Consider the following 5711-nt stretch of genomic DNA (forward strand, 5'->3'; position numbering starts at 1 on the left):
TGTGTGTGTGTGTGTCCAAGAAAGTGAGGGAGAGAGAGTAAGCAGACATAGACACCATTCTATATAAGGAACTTGAACATCTATAATTTTTGTTATATGAGATATTCCTGGACCAGTCTCCTTTAAATATAAAGTGATATCTGTGTGTCTATCTGTCTGCTTATTCATCCATATATATATATATATATATATATGTGTGTGTGTGTGTGTGTGTGTGTGTGTGTGTACATGTTGGTCATGCATTTAACTGTATATATTTTGCTCTATATAACTGCATCAATCAATAAGCACAGAGGTATGAAGCCAAACAAGAAGAAACTGGTACATTGAGATCCCTATAGGAGCCATTTAAACTATGAATAGCAAGACAATGATTTATTTAGATCAGGGAAACATTTTGAAACTTCTGAAGGCAATTGAGACTATGAAGAATGTTATGCAAATGGAAGTAATAAAAAGGCCGAGTCCCCATGTTAGCATAATAGACTTTAAATAGATAAAGGAGTTAGACCTTAACAAGAACATGAGCCATGGAGGAGCAGAGGCAGAGGGGGTCCAAAACAGAGAGCACAGCCCCATATGGGAAGGCTGGAGGGGGTCTGTCTCCTTGTTTGCATGAATTTCTGACCCAGTCTGACAACAAGCTCTTTTTCCTTTTTCTTAGAGACCCAAAACTTCTTACCTGAGTTTGTTGAGCTAGAAGTGCGTGGTAGTTGTATGTGTAGGCAGGGGAGGCTTGCTCCCTTTGCTCCTCTTACTTTTTCAAGTGCTACAGTGCCTTTGCAAAAGTAAAAAAGAACAGGCATCTTAATGATGGACATGATCTCTTCTTTCTCTTTCCTCCATTGCCCCCATGTACCATGGATCCTTTGTGCATGTTTGCATCATTTAAATCTCTCATTTAACTACATAAAACATGCCTCCTTCCTTCCCTCAGTCTGACTCCTCTAGCTGTATTCCCTTCCATCTTATTTAAATGAATGAAAGGCTAGTAAAGCTAATCTTCACGTTTTACCTGTTTCCATATATGAGTTGATCTGTATTAATATAAGATGTGCTATTTATGATTGATCTACAGTTTATCCCAGTGTTAGACATCTCTTCTCCAACTACCTTCTCTTATTTTGTATAAATTACGTTGGAGTCATCGGGACTTGAAATTCTTTCAAGAGACAAGTTGACTTGGTGTAAACAGTAGTAGTAACCCAACCCAACCCAACCTAGCATTTTTCAGTGGGGTAACACCAGAAGCTGAGGCACTTTTCCACTGCCCATCTTTTCAGCTGGATTTCTAAAATTCATCAAAATTATTATCCAAGAAACAGCTGTATACTACATTTCCTTTGGCCTCTGGTAAATACTCAAAAATCTCTAGCTGTGTTTCAGTCTTATGATGAATTACATTTCCCCTATGCCGAGGACATAGTTGGGTGTTTCCCACCAGGATAGGCAACTAAAGAAATATGACAGTACCTAAGGAAGGGTGGAGCCCTCTAAAGAGCTATAAACAATGGGAAAATTCTACCCTGGTATGCATGAAACCTTAGCACTATGTAAACTAGGAATGGAAATACATGCATTTAATTTCAGTGCCCAGGAGGTAGAGGCAGAAAGACGAAAAAAAGGCATGGTTATCCTAAGAGATATAGTGACTGTGAGGCCAACCTGGAATATATGAGATGCTATAAAATATATACAAAGACATGAGAAAATGTAAAGAAGATTATATTAGAACATGAGGTACCTTTCAAATAAACAGTTCAATGCTGTGGAGTTTCCAAAATATCAGTACTTCTTGATATTACTGATGAGTTTGAATACAGCTGACAAACTCCCAATACTAGCCTTCCTTATGGTCATTGGCATTCATCTCTGGCTCCCTCTGAAATGCTATATATCATATTCACAGATAAACAGGGCATGGTCCTTGGACCGTGTAAACCAAAAGGCGCCCGTCACTGGAGATCACATACCTGCCTTCCCCCACCCCCAATTTTATAACCACCCTTTAGGAGACTAATGCTTTAGTAAGCCGAGGCAAAGGCATTTGTTATGTGGATCCCCTGAAGCTGCACAGTCCATGCCCTTGTCTTTCCCTAGCCATTTCTCTTTTCTCCCGTGCCTGCCTGCCCAAGAATTCCACAAATCCGGCAATTTGTTGTGCCTTGAGTGCCAACAGTAAAAACACAAATAAATTTCAAGTAAAAATGTGGTTGAGAGCTCACGCTCATACCTGACCACAGAGAGTAGAGCACGTGGTCCTAGAGAGGGAGGCTGAATCATACCTGACCACAGAGAGTAGAGCACGTGGTCCTAGAGAGGGAGGCTAAATCATACCTGACCACAGAGAGTAGAGCATGTGGTCCTAGAGAGGGAGACCGAAGGCCTTAGCTCTTGTTCCAGTTTAAACCTGACAGTCGTTGTAGGTCGGTCACTTCTCTCTGAACGAACACTAGAGCAAAAAAGCAAAGCCAGTGTTTACCTTGCACCCAGGGCAACTATGAAGAGAGGGAGGAATGTGAGTGTTAATCTATTTCCCACTAATACACAGATAAAGGATCAACCTGAGATCCAATGACAGGAAGAGGTCTAGTGGTGGCCATTGAAAAAGGTATCATTCGGTTTGGAGACATTGCTTTGAGGGACAGATTAAAAAAATTCAGAGAAGAGAGAAACCTCTGAGAAGCTTAATTAGAAAATAATAAATATGTTCAGTTTGACCTCTGAGCTTAGTCAATGTTCTCTCTCTGCTTGTACTTGACACATTACTTCCTTTAAATAAATAAACAATATCTTTTTCAAAGAGAGCAAAAACAGAAAAGAAAACAAACAATAAAAACAAAAACCAAAAAGAAAACAGCACCACACATTTCTCTGCTATGTGTTAGCTATCTGTTCTGGGATTCATGGATGAATGACATAAAATGATTATAAGCAAAACACTCAGGATGATGTAGAAAGAATTTCCATAGGAAGTACATAAAAAATGTTAAATTTTCTCACTGAAAAATATTGAAGCTGAAATGTTCAATAGTGTATCTTTTGTTACCATTCCACTAATATTCCACATGCTAATAAGACATTTGTAAATTTGATTTGTCCTGAAACTTCCAAGTGTGATCGTAAGGGGCCGGGGTGGAAACACTTTGAATTCTACTGGGAAACATTTTCCTGGAGTTATTTGCTTCTCATAACAAGCTAGTATCATCATTTATAATCATAACCCTGAAGGCATCATGGCTGCCTAAATATATAAACAAAATGAAATGTACAATTTGCAAGATCTTAAGTTGAAGACATTAAAACGCTAGAATGATTTAGGGGAAGAAAGACAGTAAACATAAAAAAGCAATGCCATCTAGACATGTTTATTAAATGCCTATTTGTGGTTCTATTTGGTATTCTAAAGGACAAGACAAATGTAATTGCAGAACTATAGAACTATAAAGTTGAAAGGAATTAAAGCCACATCTTATCTAGCTTGCGTTGTGTTACTGATGGACAAGCTCTGGGTAAGAGAGGACACCAGGCACAACTAGAAGGCCAGAACTCAAACCTAGGCACCCAAGACATACCTTAATGTTCTCCGTACTTCTCCTAAACACCTTCCTATATCAATTTCTCTAAACATGCTATGTAATAGCATGTTTACATGAAGTTACAGGAAGTGAGGAGGAGATGGCCCAGTCAGTAAGTGACTGAGAACATAAATTCAATCCCCAGAAGCCACATTACAAATTCCAAGTGTGGTGGCATATGCATGCAATCCTAGTTCTGGGGAAACTGAGACAGGTAACTCTCTAAGGTTTACTGGCCATATAGCCTGGTCTACATGACAATTTCCAAGTCACACAGAGGGCCTATCTCAAAGAGAAGGTGCATGGCATCCAAGAAAGAACAACTGAGATTGTCTTCTGCCATGTACACACACACATGCACACATGTGCAATGCACCTGTGCACACATATGTGAACCCTCTTGGCCCATACAGAGAAAGAGGAGGAGAGGGAGAGGGATGGGGAGAGGGTACTAGAGAGGAAAGGAAGGGAAGAGAGAGAGAGAGAGGAGAGGGAAAGAAAGAAAAGAGAGGGGAAAGAAGAGAAGAGAGAGTGGAGAAGAAGAAGAAGAAGAAGAAGAAGAAGAAGAAGAAGAAGAAGAAGAAGAGAAAGAGAGAGAGAGTGAGAGAGAGTTTTTGTTTAGAATATTTCTCTGGTGTTACTTACTTGATTAAAGCCAAGAGTCCAGTTCTTTCACTTTCTAAGAGGGAATGGTGTGTTAGTAAAAAACTGTTCAGATAGTACATAATACAAGGCTGGCTAAAATCAATTCATGGCAATGTGGATTTTCCTGGAATTGGATGCTAGGGAATTGTTAGGAAAGAGAATCACCCAGAATAAATCAAGTCATGAGGCTTAGGAGGCAAACAATGAGGTCACATGCAGTCAGCCCCAGGAGGCAGGGAAAGGACTGCTCCTTGTGGTTCAGTCCTGAGTGTTGTATTTATTTTTCAAAATCACTTTATAGTGACATCAACTATGGCGCGTTCCACATTCCACCACTGTTTTCTGCATAATAGCCCATTATGAAGGCATTGCTGAAGGCAGAAATTAACCTTTTAGAGAAATTTCGTTCCATTAAAACTAGGTGCATGAATCCAGACTGATTTTCTTTCTGATGGGAAGATGTCTTAGCCAGCATTTAAATGCCTGTAAAAAATGTGCCTGTGTAGGAGGGCCTTCCCAGTGGAGACAGAATTGTTAGTCAGCTATGGTCTCCATGGTGATTTTTTTTAAAGGCTAAGTTTGAATCAGTCTTCTAAATATTGAGGTATAATTTGTGAATGTGCAATTGAATGGATAATAATAATAGAATTACCAATGATATAGCATTAGCTTTAATTCTGCCATTTGAGATTTTTACAGGAACTAGTCTGCCAATGACCTTCAAGCTGGCCTTGAAATGTGGCCTTAACAGTGTTCCCTCCTTGGTTATCATGTGTAATTTCTCTCTGTCATTTTTAGTGTATCTGCTTTATTTGCATTGATCTTTGCCCTTTTTTCCTGAATCCGTTCTTAAACCATCTCCCCAATGTCTCATGAAAGTCCTAAAGCTCTGGGCTGGGCTTCCTTGGACGCTGATGCTCTGGTTTGCAGTAGATCTTGGATAGGGCTTCTAAGTTTAAGAAAAGCTGTGGTGTTACCTAAGTTCTTGAACAATTTTTTTCTTTTTTCTTTTCATTTTACCATTGAACAAATGAGATGTTCTTCCCTGCGTCTTTCATTATTGCGTTTGACTAGGAATGTCACTTAGGAGAACAAAGTGAAGAAGCCACCAGACATCACTTCTTGTTCTGTATTTATAATAGAGTCCTCATATAGCCTGGAGGACATTGTGTCCATCATTTCTTCCATCTTATGCTTAAAATTCATAGTTGCAATAAGCAGCTAGATGCAGATGCGACCTTGGGACAGGGAGAGAGTTCCTCCATCTCCTTTCTCTGAGGAGACCTGTTCAGCAGGCTGAGGATGCCCAGAGCTTGGTCATTTCCAGGACATGCTTGGATTTCAGCTGCTCCAGTTCCTTATGCTCCAGCTAAAAAAAACGTATTTAAAACACTGTTAACAGGAGACAGTGGCATGGCTCCCAGGAGGTACAGAGATCACCCAAGTGTTAAACCAAAGGAACAGTCTAAGTGGAAAGTGAAAGAGCCT

At 39.8% G+C, this 5711-nt stretch overlaps 1 long non-coding RNA gene across 2 annotated transcripts in view; it reads right to left on the minus strand.

The window, feature by feature from the left end:
- LOC116102417 overlaps positions 1–4486 on the minus strand; it is a 17078-nt gene extending 12592 nt beyond the window's left edge. For both annotated transcript variants that reach the window (XR_004123168.1, XR_004123169.1), the window contains exons 1-3: positions 4224–4486; positions 2338–2452; positions 683–778 (exon numbers count right to left, since the gene is read on the minus strand). This is a non-coding gene — a long non-coding RNA (uncharacterized LOC116102417). The remainder of the gene's footprint in view (positions 1–682; positions 779–2337; positions 2453–4223) is intronic.
- Positions 4487–5711: the final 1225 nt, after the last annotated feature.

This window comes from Mastomys coucha, unplaced genomic scaffold (genome assembly GCF_008632895.1).
Source record: "Mastomys coucha isolate ucsf_1 unplaced genomic scaffold, UCSF_Mcou_1 pScaffold21, whole genome shotgun sequence".
NCBI lineage: Eukaryota > Metazoa > Chordata > Mammalia > Rodentia > Muridae > Mastomys > Mastomys coucha.